The sequence below is a fragment of the Pseudonaja textilis genome, chromosome Z, assembly GCF_049901715.1.
Source record: "Pseudonaja textilis isolate UNSWEBS1 chromosome Z, rPseTex1.2, whole genome shotgun sequence".
Taxonomy (NCBI): domain Eukaryota; kingdom Metazoa; phylum Chordata; class Lepidosauria; order Squamata; family Elapidae; genus Pseudonaja; species Pseudonaja textilis.
In genome coordinates, this window is record NC_142008.1 from 56223620 (window position 1) to 56237782 (window position 14163).

The following is a 14163-nucleotide window of genomic DNA, read 5'->3' on the forward strand; positions in this document are numbered from 1 at the left end:
CATCTTTAATGAATCAAAAAGTTTGATTAAGAAAGAAAAGAGAAAGAGAGGAAGGAAAATGAAGGAATTAAGACCTAAAAAAACACCCAAGAAAGAGAAAAATAAGATGCAAAATCTATACAATGTTAGAAAGCAAAGAAAAAGAGGAATACGACAGAAAGGGGAAGCTAAAAGGCCGAGGTTAGGAGGGGGTAAAAGGCTAGGTGGGATAAGAAAGGAAGGAAAGGGGGAAAAGCCACAAAGGTATGAAACAAGATGGGAAAAAGCAAATTTTTTTAGGGATAAAGGGTAATGTATAATTTTTTTAAAAAAAAAAGATTCTGCAAAGTACATATGATAGTATTGTAGTACTTGTATTAGAAATAGAAAATTAGAATTTTATAAGATCTAATAAAAGATTAAAATATTAAAATGCTTAATAATGATAGATTTTAAGATTTAATAAAATATTAAAGGGAATGTTTAAAATATTTAGTTTAATTATAGAGTTTAATTGGCTATTGTGTTGATGTTATTATAAACTTATTATTGCAGCATTTGCCTTTGAAATAGACAATTGGAATGTTATAAGATTTAATAAATTAAAATATTAAAATGTTTAAGATTTAATGATAGATTTTAATATTTAATCATGTATTTAATTACTTTATAGATTTATTATTCTCTCTTTTTCTTAAAATTTAGTAGGTAGAATGTACTAAGCAGAATCAGATTGGGATCTAGGTGTTTTTTTAAATGTCAATCTAGGGGAACGATAGAAAGGCATCATACTTCGATTAGTGATTCCAGGAGAAACCTTTTTTTTTATTATTATTATAGAGAATGAGATAAATGGATAATTGGAAAAGAATGGACAAAAGATACAAGTATAATGATTTAAAGTAAGATGAAATAAATAAAATAGAATTAAGAAGAGTGAAAAACGGGGAGAAGTTATATAGAAGATATAGAATGGTAAATAAGATAGGTAATGGTATATAAGATGAGCATGAATTTAATTGAAGTCCGTACAAAGAGAGGTAATCTGGGGCCAAGCCACTTTCTAAAAATAAGTTTTATGTTTTTGTGTTTTGTGTGTTTATGTTTGATTGAGAATTAATAAAACCTTGGAGGAATGTCAGATGAGAATAATTGTAAACAAGTCAACAAATATGATGACTGTAAAATAGATAAATATAGAAAAGAAATGTAATTGAATAAGAGTAAAGAGCGATAATGAGAAATTTGTTAAAAGATATTTATGTGTCCATATGGAAATGGGATAAATTAGAATTATGCGGTATAAAATAATGCTTTATCTGCCTTATAAAGATTTACAATGGAAAGAGGTTTTACGTTTTCAATGTTTAATGATGTTTTGTTTGTCTTTAAAATTAATAAAATTTGTTTCAAAAAAAAATAAAGTACCCAGGCCGGCAGGTGGCAGAGGGAAGGGGCAGCAGGCAAAGGAGCTCCCTGGTCGCCTACCCCCATCCCTAGCAGATAAGACCAAGCAGCTGCAGAGAATCGAGGCAGGGAGGCAAGAGATGAAGGCTGGTGGGGACCCGAGTGGCAAAGGGTCAGGCCTGGCTCAGCTTCCTCTGCTAACAGCGAGCCAGGTAAACTGGAGGCTAGAGACAGTTGGGGGGAATCTTGCTAGGCCGTGAGAGCCGCATGGATAGCGGCCCCTGAGGCTAAGCAAGCTAAGCGAGTGCAGGGGGGAACCTTGCTTACTCACCTAGGGAGATCATGGTAGAAGGCAGACAGCAATGGTGGGCGGGTGAAGGCAGACTGCAGGCAGCGATGGTGCATGGCTGAGAAAATGAGGGGAGGGGCAGGTGGGGTTAGAATACAGTCAATGTGATGTTGCGCATGCACAATAAAGACTGTCTGGGCAGGGAGTGGAGAAGCAGGTGGAGAGGGGCAGGGCCAGCCAGGGGCCAATTTTACCGGTTCTCTGAACTACCAGGTATGGTAGCAACTGGTTCTACCGAACTGGTCCGAACCGGTAGAATCCCATCCCTGCCTTTCTCTCCTATCCTGCAACAGTCTCACTTTAATTTTAGCTTTTTTCCCAGCCCAAACAAATTTAGTTATTGTTTTATCCAATTCCCCAAAGAATTACCGGTATGGTTTGGAATAGATATAGTATTTTTGGTAAGATAGACATTTTGACTGCTGCAATTCTTCCCATTAATGAAATTTGAAGCCTCCCCCATATTTCCAATGTAAGGCATCCAGAAAGTATCCATGATATCAATCACTCCAAGACATTTTCTCTCCAATTGATTTATTTAGAAACAAATCTGGTATGTCTAAAGCAATTTCCCAAAGTGAAATGCACATTACACAGAATCCACCTTCTCTCCTCCCACTTCTACACTTCATAAATCACAAGAACCAATTAACTGCAACTGGAATTTCTTAATACGACATACAGAATAACCTTGAACTTTTCAACTCCTCCAACCCCCTTCAAAAAAAATGTGGCAGCTGAATTTCAAAGCTGACAGGCGTCCCCCCTTGAAAACTCCTCCTCCTAAAAGAAAAGAAAAAAAAAAACACATACAGGGGTTAATACATTGTCCTTAACCCCCTCTCCCCCCTCCACGAGGACCCTTCAGTTAGTGGGGAAAATCCTCATGGCATTGGTTAACCAATTGATCAGCATGAACACCCCAACTCTTTACCCAACTAGCATCTGAGAGGGCATATCCTTTCCATAAGACCAAATATTGCAATCAGCCACGATGTAATCTAGAATCAAGAATTTTTTGAATTTCATAATGTGTTTCCCTCTGTACCATTAACAGTTTAGGGGGAGCGATTGGCAATGGTCTTATCATTGATGTAGTAGCTGGTTTTAGCAAACTACAATGGAACACTGGATGAATTTTCCCTAATAGTGGAGGAAGACTTAATTGGACAGAGACCGGATTGATTATTTTGAAATTGGAAACGGATCCAAGAATTTTGGACCCAGCTTCTTATTAGGCAGTTTCAACCTAAGAGACTTGGTTGACAAATATACTTTTCCCATACTTTAAAAGGCGGTTGACGGGATCTATGTTTATCCACCTGTTTTTTATAATTTTTGCAGCTTCAGCCGTTTTCAATTCTGCAGTCAGCTTATCTTCCAGGCATTTGGGGTTTGCGGTTGGCTTGGGCTCGAGTGGTCACTTGGCTTGCCCATTGAGTGTCTGAAATTAAGGCTTGTAGTATTTCCTCTTGGTGGGTGTCAAACTGAGGTTTTCTGGGCAGATCGTCCACCAGTACATTTTTCCCTCTGGGGATATTTAATGTTGATGTTGAATCGCTGGAAATATTGGGCCCAGCGGACTTGTTTGGGTGATAATCTCCTAGGGGTCTTTCGAGCCTCGAGGTTCTTATGATCAGTCCATACCTCAAAGGCCTCTGGCACCTTCTAGAAAATGCCTCCAAGTCAGCAGTTCCAGTTTGTCAGGCTTCGGAGGTGGTAGGAATTCGCATCTGTGCGCGATCCCTGCTGCGCTCGCTGCTGGAGTGCCTTCGATCCAGTCGGATTGGGAGGCTATAGTTATCCTGTAGGGATAACTGAAGAGAAGGGAGATCCAGGCAGGGGTCTGGGGGCATCGCAACCCCCTTCCCCAGCCGACTTAGCTCCTTTTTCCAAAGGCGGTGGAGCGGTGGTCAGCAATGGCCGCCACAAAGAACCTCTCATCCGGACAAGTTTTGTGCAGGAGGAAGTGAAGAAAGTGAAAGCTTTTGGCTGAACCGGGATGACAAGCAACATCTGAATACCCTAGAACTTTGGCTCTTTAAGTGATACATTGTTTCCCAGAAGATCGTAAAGCTGCGGTTGAAAGTGAAAGTGAAAGCTCTTTTTTTTTCTCCTCACTTTCCTTCCCTACAAAGACAGCAGATGGAAATGGGAAATACCCGCTTTGGCAGCAGAAGGTACTAATTTTGAAAATTAAAGCCAAGGGGACATTAGATTTCTAAACACTGACATTTAAAAATTAAAATCTTTTTGCTGTAAGTGGGAAGGAAGAGAGGTAAATGATTTATACCAAGATTTGTTGAAGGAGACTGCTTGGACCTTATAAGATCAGAGATTAAATTGTAATAAAACTTCCAAAAATTACCTTGGAATTGTGTAATTGAATTCTACCCCAGGAAGAGAAAGTATTAAAAGAACAAAGTGCTAAATGAAACAGTTTGTGCTGATTTTGATTGCTTGATGACTTTGGGACTTTTGTAAACTATATTTTGAAAGACTAAAAAAACATCTGGATTGTTTAAAAAAAATTCACAATGGTATCTGTTGAAGAATTGAAAATGGAATTTGAAAAGTTAAAAGAAGAGGAAGAAGAAGGCAAGGGCTCTTTTGGATCTATTTTTTGTTTCTTAGAAATGGTGATTTCTACTTATCAAGGAATGCAACAACAAGAAGGTTGGGATGAAGAAGAGGAAGCCATCTTTAATGGACATATAATTTTAATTGAGGAAGAAAAGGGTAAAAAGGAAAAGAAAATGGAGAATTTAAGTCCTAAAAAAACAACCAAGAAAGAGAAAAATAAGGTGAAAAATTGATATAATGTCAGAAAGCAACAGAAAAGAGGAATACAACAGAGAGGGGAGACTAAAAGGCTGGAGATTGAGCGGGGGGGGGGGTAAAAAGGCTAGATTTGACAAGGAAGGAAGGGAAAAAGTGAAGAGAAGTTATAAAGACTTAAAACAAGATGTTAAAAAACAGGTTTTTTTCAGAGACAAAGAGTAAAATATAATCTAAAAAGAGATTCTGCAAAAGTACATAAGATTGTATTGTAGTATTTGTATTTGAAATAGAGTTAGAAAATTGGAATAACATATGTGTTAATAGAACATTGTAGGGAATGTGTAAAATGTTTAAGATTTAACTAATAGTTTAATTAATCAATTTTTTATGGAACATTGTTCTTACCATACTATAAGCTCATTATGTTTTTTATTTTAAAATGTTATGTAGAATGTACTAAGCAGAATCAGAATGGAAATTATGTATTATTTTAAGTGTTAAATTTGGGGGAATTATAGAAAGGTGTCATACTTCAATCAGTGATTACAGGAAAAAGTTTGTATCAAAGAGAAAAGATAAATAGATAATTGAAAAAGAACGGACAAAAGATACAAGTATAATGATTTAAATTGAGATTAAATAAATAAAATAGAATTAAGAGAGTGAAAAGAAGGGAGAAGACGTATGGAAAATATAGAATGTTAAATAAGATATGAAATAGTATATAAAGTGAGCATTAATTTATGTCTGTACAAAAAGTTGTAACCCGGGATTAAGCCGCTTTCTAAAAAGAAGTTTTATGTCTTTATGTTACATATTTTATTTGTTTATGTTTGTTTATTGAGAATTAATAATGTTGGATAAGAACATATGAAACAGTAATAATATGAAATATAGTGATATGAAATAGATGAAAGTATAAGTTTAATGAAAAAAATAGAACAGAAGTAAAGGAAGAAACAGTAAGAAGTTGGAAAAAGAGTAACAAGATATGAAGTTGAATACATAAGATGCATATTAAATTGTGTTTGTATGGAAATGTGATAATTTAGAATTTATGTTGTACTTAAATAAGATGTTTTATTTGTTTTGTTAAGCAGTTCTTAGAAAAGATGTTTTAGGTTCTTACGTTTTATGTTTTGTTTGTATATTGTCTTTGAAAATTAATAAAATTTGTTTTTTTTAAAAAAGAAAATGCCTCCAAGTCAATAAAGCCCATCGTACGGCAAATGCTTCTTTCTCCCAGACCACCCACCTTCACTCTATGTCTGTCAGCTTTTTGGACATATAAGTGCAAGGCATCAATCAGCCTTGAGAGTCTTTTTGCAGCAAAACAGTTGCCACCACTACATCACTTGCATCTGTTTGGACAATAAAAGGCTTGGTCATGTCTGGTTGCTGGAGGATGGGCTCAACTGCAAAGAGGCATTTTAAGGTCTCGAAAGCTTTCTGACAGTCCATAGTCCAAGCCAGGGGTTGACTCGGCTTTGGTTTGGTGGGTGACGGGTCCATTTTTAATAGTTCTGTCAATGGGAGGGCAGACCCAGTAGTAAGCTTCCCTGAGATCTAGCTTGGTGAATACCTTGTCCTTTGACAGGTGGTTCAATAAGTCCTTCATAAGGGGAGAGGACACATGTTTTTGATGCATACAGCGTTCATGCCTCTAAAGTCAACACATAATCTCAACCTGCCATCTTTCTTCTGAACAACACAGGGGCAACTAATCTTGATTTGGCAGGCTCAATAAAACCTAGTTCCAAATTGCAGTTGATGTATTTCCTTAATTCAGTCATTTCAGTAGGCATCATGGAATACATCTTTGGTTTTGGTAATTTCGCCCTGGGCTCTAATTCTATGGCGCAATCAGTGGCTCGATGGGGGGGTAAAATATTACACTCTTCTTCACTGAATGCTTAAGTGAAGTCTTTGTATTGGTCGGGTACCTGGGGGTTATCTGTGAGAAGGTGGGATGCCATGGATGCTGGCTCTGGCTCTGGGTTCAGGCTGACCAGTGGCTTTGTAGTGGGTGGAAGAGGGGGCAACGGGTCCAGTCCAATGAGGATATTTCTGAATCCATCCTCCCATTTGATCGTCGAGGCCCATTGTGTCTAGCCAAGCAAGTCCCAGTATGATTGATTCTGACATCTTGGGGGCCACTATGAAGCATATGAGTTTGCGATGGGGGCCTAATTCCATCTTGATCAATTCTGTCATTTGAGTGGCTGTCCCCCCAATTAAGGTTCCATCCACTTGCTCAAATCTGATTGGACGTTTTAGCGGGTTAGTCTTTATGCCCAATTGTTCAATGATGGGGAGTGTGATAAGACATCTAGAACATCTAGTATCAATGATAGCTTCTAACTCCCCGGCCTCCCCTCTGTTTGGTTCCACTAATTTGACCTAATTTGATGCTTCTTTCTGGCTTCCTCCAAATGGCATTTGTATAGCCTCCTCGTTCCTCGTGATACTTGGGTAAGTGAATATGGATGGGTGGTCTCAAGTTTCCACCCATCAAAACAGACTGTAAAAGCAAACCTGTCACCTTTAAATTCTGGAACTGTTGATGTAAATCTGCCCTTGATGGACTTCCAGGATAAATCTGGGGGGTGCCTTCTTGAGAGAATTCTGACCCCAATTGTCTATCTTCCCTCCAATCTGACAGAATAGCAATATACCTGGGACTAGAGAAAGATTTCTCTTCAGACAGCTGGGTTACATCTGGGTTATAACAACTTCTTGAGTTGAAACACTTTGGTATAGCTCCCAAATCTCTTTCTTCTACTGCCATTATGAAAGCATCCATCATCTCCTCCAAACAAGGGCTGGCAGATTCAGTTAATGCTCCGAAGGGAGGCCCCCCTACACTACCTCCTGCACATCTCCAACTTTGGCTGATTGTTCTTTCTCCATCTCTGGGAAAAGAACTCCAGGGTATCAGCCAAGCCCCTTCAAAAAATAAAAGTAAACTTTGGGAAATAAATGTAAGTCATCCAGAAAGTATCCATGATATCAATCACTCCGATACATTTTCTCTCCAATTGATTTATTTAGAAACAGATCTGGTATGTCTAAAACAATTTCCCAAAGTGAAATATTTTTGCGAGTTACACAGAATCCACCTTCTCCCCTCCCACTTCTACACTTCATAAATCACGAGAACCAATTAACTGCAACTGGAATTTCTTAATATGACATACAGAATAACCTTGAACTTTTCAACTCCTCCAAGCCCCTTCAAAAAAAATGTGGCAGCTGAATTTCAAAGCTGACATCCAATTCCTTTTTTATTTGTGTCATTAATTTGTTATAATTATTTTCTTTAACTGATGAACACCTTGATGTTAGCCAAATATCAAGGTATTTTACCTTTTTAACAATTTGCATTCTCAATATTCCTTCTAATTCCCTTTTTTTGCTTATCCGTCATATTCTTAATTAATACCTTCATTTTATTTTTATTTATTTTAAATCCTGCAACATTACCAAATTCTTCAACTTCTCTTATTAAAGTCATTCCTGTTTCTTCTAGTTCCTCTAAAAAAATACTATATCATCGGCAAATGCTTGTACTTTATATTCCTCTTTTCTAATAGTAACCCCTTTAATTTCTTTATTTCTTCTAATGTTCATCAATAAATTTTCTAATGTGAGAATAAAGAGTGGGGTGACAATGGACATCCCTGTCTTACTCCTTTATTTATCTTACATATTTCTGTTCTATCTCATTTAATAATATGCTGGCGGTCTGAGTTGAATAGATTGCTGAAATCATCCTAATAAATTTTGTGGGGTCCCATAAGTTCTGAACTGACATTTGCCATTTTTTATTTTCTCTTTAAAAAATCTCCCTTTCCATCATCTTAACATATTCATTTTCTTTCAGAATTTCCTGATTCAACATCGATCATTTTTCTTTTTTAATTCTTTCTAACTTATTTTAATAGGGTTGTGGTCTGCCCATGTATTTATTTCAATTTCTACTTCTTTTATATTTTGCTCTATTTCCACATTCATCTATATCACATCTAATCATGACCATGATTTTTGTGGTGTAGAATAAAAAGTATATTGTTTTTTGTCTGGATTCATTTCCCTCCATATATCTCTTAGTCCCAGTTCATTTGTCATTTCATAAAATATTTTTGATAATGTTTTCCTTTTTTTTGAAATGCTGCTTGCACCACTAACCGTGAGTAAACCTGATCCCAAAAAACAAGCCCAAAAATGCTGGATTCTGAAGCGGTGGAGCACTAATAATGCTAGCAGAGCTCCTGCTAATTGATCCGGAGCCCTCCTCTCCTTCCCCAGAGAAGTGAAGCTCTTTCCATCGAGCCCTATTAACCACACTGGTGGAGCTCTTGAACTGGATCACTTGGAGCCTGAGGAGTGCAAACAACGTACCTTCATTTAAATCCCTCACACAGCTGATAGAAGTATCTTCCACGCCAGACAATGCGTTTCCATTAATATCCCCTACACAGTTTCCCCGGAGCCACATCGGACAGCTGGCAGGGAGAAACAAGGAGGGAGGAGAAAGCCCTGAGGCTCTTAGGAGCCAAAAGTTACCCTGGACGGCAGAGGAATGCTTCGGTTGTCGAGAGGAGAGGGCAGTCTCCTTGACTGACCCAAAGAAAACCCCTCCATCCGAACTAAAAAGAGAATTGCCAGCATAGCTAAATCAAAACCAGTAAGTCAGCTGAGACAGAAGTGAAAAAGAAAGGAAAGATCTTGTAACAGCGTGCTTAGTCTTGGTTAGAATCACTCCAATTTCTGCAGTGGAATTTTCCTTAGAAAGTGGGACTCAAAGGAGGAAAATAACTGTGATTAACGATCTGAAGTGACTGTCAGATTTAGTTAAAAAAAAAAAGGTATTGCAACTAGAAGTAACTTTAAAAGTAAAGGACAGATTGGATTAGTTAACCCAAATTGCTGGACTGTATTTTTAGTACTACTCAACTTGAAGAACTTTAGGAAACTATTGCAAAACAATTCAGAGACATATTGATTGTAGTTAAAGTGTTTTAATTCAGCGAGTTTTGCTCTCTTTCAAAAACCCAGCGTGCTTTGAACATCCTGTTACAGCCTTTTGTTTACAGAGTAATAGCAGCAGCAATCAGAGCAATAAATTCCTCTTACACAGTCTATCACAGCTGCTAGTAAAACAAACAACCCTTTCCTTAAAGACTCTCAATACCACCTCATTACTTTAATCAAACACCCATTAATTCATTACCTCAAAACAACTTTTCTACCTCATCACCTACATCAATGATTAGATAATCAATTTCTATAAAATATTTTATTAATGGTTTAATTGATTTATTGTATTAATTGATTAGTGTGATTAGAGTGTTTAGTGCAAATAGTGTGATTACTGACAAGTTTAAAAGATCAAGATTCGTGTAATTTAATTGATTAGTAAAATCAGTGATTTAGTGAATTTAATTGAACAGTGTGACTAATGATTAGTGTAATTAATTGATTAGTGATTAGTGTAATTAATTGATTAGGTTGATTGTTGCTTAGGAAATTATCTGACTAGAGAGATTACTGTAATTGATTGATTGGTGTGATATTGGCTATATTGATTACCCAAAATTGTTCCATTAATTAATTCAATCAACGTACTATCTTAACAAACCTACCATGCCAAGGAAAAAATCCAATGCCAAACCACAACCTAAAGAGAAATTAATCCCCACCAATGAACCTCAAGACTCCTGCACATGCCTTAAATGCTATAAAACTCTAAAGGATAATGAAAACTCCATCAAATGTTCTCTGTGTAATAAATACGCTCATCATGACTGCTTGGGATTACCCGAGCAAATGATGCAATACCTAGAATCATGCAATGAGTTTCCATATCTCTGCAAATCATGCAGACCCAAACTGGATCTATTGGAAAGAGCTGATACCATTGAAACACGATTAACATCCCTTGACACCATAGTAGCATCCCTGGACGCCTTAAAAGAAAAATTATCCAACCACGAAAAAAAAGACACAACGCAAAAACCTGAACATCCAATAGCTACAAACCACATCTCTACCCAACAACCACAACCCAATCCATAAAAAAACATAACCCAGACAAATATTGATATCCCAATCCTCATCAGAGAAGCTGTTGAGCGTGAACGGAAACGTCCAAATGCCATCTTATTTGGTCTAGAGGGCATCAAGGATAATGATGACATCACATCTGTCTGAAACATCATCAGTGATTATCAAGCATCAACCATCTCCCCTGATGAAATACTTGACATTTCCCGCATTGGCCGAAAGCTCAAAAAAAAAGACGGCTCTGTGACCCCACGCTTCTGCAGGGTCATTTGCAAAAATGAATCAAGCAAACGCAAATTCATTTACACTATAAATTCACTTGCCAAAACCAACACCAACCATAAGAACCTCCGCTGTCACCCTGACCTAACCATACAGCAACGTGCCCGCTCCCGTGTACTCCGCACTGAACTCAAAAAATGTCTAGACAATGGAGAGAAGGACCTGTAAATTGACTACCATGCTACCAGCTTTAACCTTCAACCACAACCCTTCCTCAACCAATCCACCATCACCCAAGACTAGGCACGCACGCCCCTAACTACCTCAATTCCAATTACAACTGGCCTTAAATGCAAGCTACTCAATGCAAGAAGCCTTGTAAATAAAATACCTGAATTTTTCCTCCTACTAAATATGGCTAAATTCGACATTATATTTGTCTGTGAAACATGGCTCAACGCATCTCTCCCTGACTCCATTACCACAGTAAGAGACTATCATGTTTACCGATCAGATCGTGAAATTTGTAGAGGAGGTGGTGTTGCTATCTTCTATAAAAAGTCCTTACATCTAAAAAATATCCAAGTTACCCAGGAGCTTGCTCTTCCTGAGACCATTATCTGTGAACTCTCCTTAAATATCACAATTCGATTCTTACTTTGTTACAGAGCACCTGATTATGACATCGAACATGTAAACAAGCTAAATACACTACTAACACGGGCAGCATCCTGCCCATACCCTTTTATCTTTCTTGGTGATTTCAATCTACCTCATATTGACTGGACCCTAAATGAATGTACAACTGAAATCATACACGCAACCTTCTACAATGCTGTTACAAATCTGGGACTGGAACAACTAGTAACCAACAACACTAGACTAAACAACTGCCTCGATCTCATCTTCTGCAACAGTTTGAATTTAATTTACGGAATACAAACTAAAGAACCCTTTTCCAGCAGTGACCACAATATGATTGACTTTTGTCTCAACATACGCCCACACAAAAACCACCACAATGACGTAATCCCCAATTATAACTTCAAAAAAGGCAACTATAATCTTATAGACAACGATCTCTCATCCCTTGATTGGCAATCTCTATTCACTGGATGCAATACTGTTGAAGACCATTACAACATATTTTTACTTGAAGTCAAAAGAGTCATCAAACTATATGTACCAACAACAACTCCCAAAACAAAACAAAAAAACAGATTACCCATAACAATAAGGAAACTTCAATCCAAAAGAGATCACTCTGGCGGAAAAACAAATCTGGTCATGTTGCCAATTTCAAAAGCCGATACAAAAATTTATGCCACCAGATAAAGACTGAATGCACCAATTATCACATTAAACAAGAGGAAAACCTTCTATAAGCACCAATTCCACCTGTGCTTTTACAATTTTGTAAACAACAAACTAAAAGATTCAAGGTCCATCCCACCCTGATAGGACCTAATGGTAAAGACTGCAACAACGACACCATTAAAGCCAACATCTTTAACACATTTTTGGCTCAGTATTTGTAAACAGCAATGGATCATGCCCAGTATTTCCTAGCCGAACCACAGATAACTACAATGATCTAATACATATCGATTTTACAGAAGACAACGTTGAAAAAGCACTACGCAATCTAAAACCATCTCTATCTATTGGACCTGATGGAATATGTGCCTACTTCTTAAAAAAGCTACCCACTGCCATAGCAGAACCTCTAAGCATAATCTTTGAAAAATCTTTCAGGACCAGCTCCTTGCCTAACCTATGGTCACAAGCCACGGTCATCCCCATCTTCAAAAAGGAGACCCCAGCCTAGTTGAAAATTACAGACCAATCTCCTTATGCTGCATCACCTGTAAAGTCATGGAATCAATTATTAACCAATCCATTATCCTCCACTTAGAGACAAGCAACCTACTTTCTAATAAACAACTTGGTTTCAGAAAAAAACTATCCTGTAATCTGCAACTCTTACACTGCAAAAACATATGGACTACACAACTCGATCAGGTCAAAACAATAGATGCAATCTACATAGACTTCTGTAAAGCCTTTGATTCAGTGGTACATAACAAACTGCTCCTAAAACTAAAATCTTATGGTATCTCTGGACAACTGCATAACTGGATAGAAGCATTCCTGTCAAACAGACAACAAATGGTCAAAATTGGGAGCGTCCTATCAAATTCTGTACCTGTCAATAGTGGTGTCCCCCAAGGCAGTGTTCTAGGACCAACTCTCTTCATACTCTACATAAATGACCTCTGTGATCATATTAAGAGCAACTGCGTTCTTTTCGCTGATGATGTAAAGCTGTTCAATACCACAGACAATACTGCTACCCTTCAAAAGATCTTGACTATGTATCAGAATGGTCAAACAAATGGCAACTTCAAATCTCAACAAAAAAATGCTCTGTCTTACATATTGGCAAAAAAATCAGAAAATAAAATACAAGCTGAATAGTCAAGATCTTGTTGATGATACAAGCTCTGTAAAGGACCTTGGAATACTCACCTCTAATGATCTAAGTGCTAGAGCCCACTGCAACTACATAGCCAAAAAGGCATTAAGAGTTGTTAACCTAATCCTACGTAGCTTTTCTCTGGTAATATCACACTACTAACTAGAGCATACAAAACATTTGCTAGACCAATACTTGAATACAGCTCATCAGTCTGGAACCCACATTACGTATCTGATATTAGCACAATTGAGAAAGTCCAGAAATATTTCACAAGAAGAGTTCTCCACTCCTCTACTCGTTGTAGAATACCTTATGCCACCAGACTTGAAATTCTAGACCTAGAAAACTAGAACAACAACACCTTCGGTCCGATCTAAATATATAAAATCATACATTGCAATGTCCTACCTGTCAACTAATACTTCAGCTTCAACCATAACAACACAAGAGCACACAATAGATACAAACTCAAGGTTAACCGCACCAAGCTTGATTGCAGGAAATACAACTTCAGCAACAGAGTGATCAATGTCTGGAATACTCTACCCGACTCTGTAGTTTCTTCCCCAAACCCCAAAAACTTTAACCTTAGACAGTCTACTATTGACCTCACCCCTTTCCTAAGAGGTCTGTAGGGGGCGTGCATAAGCACACCAATGTGCCTACCGTCCCTGTCCTATTGTTTCTTTTATTTTTATTTTATTTTTCTTATATGTATCCATTTCATGTATTCATAACTATGTATACACTTATACTTATTATCTTGTAAACAATTGACAAATCAAATAAATAAATAAATAAATCTGCACTATTGCTCACATAATCTTTTTTGGGGGTTCACTATCACATTGAAATCGCTTACCAAACATGTTTTTTCATA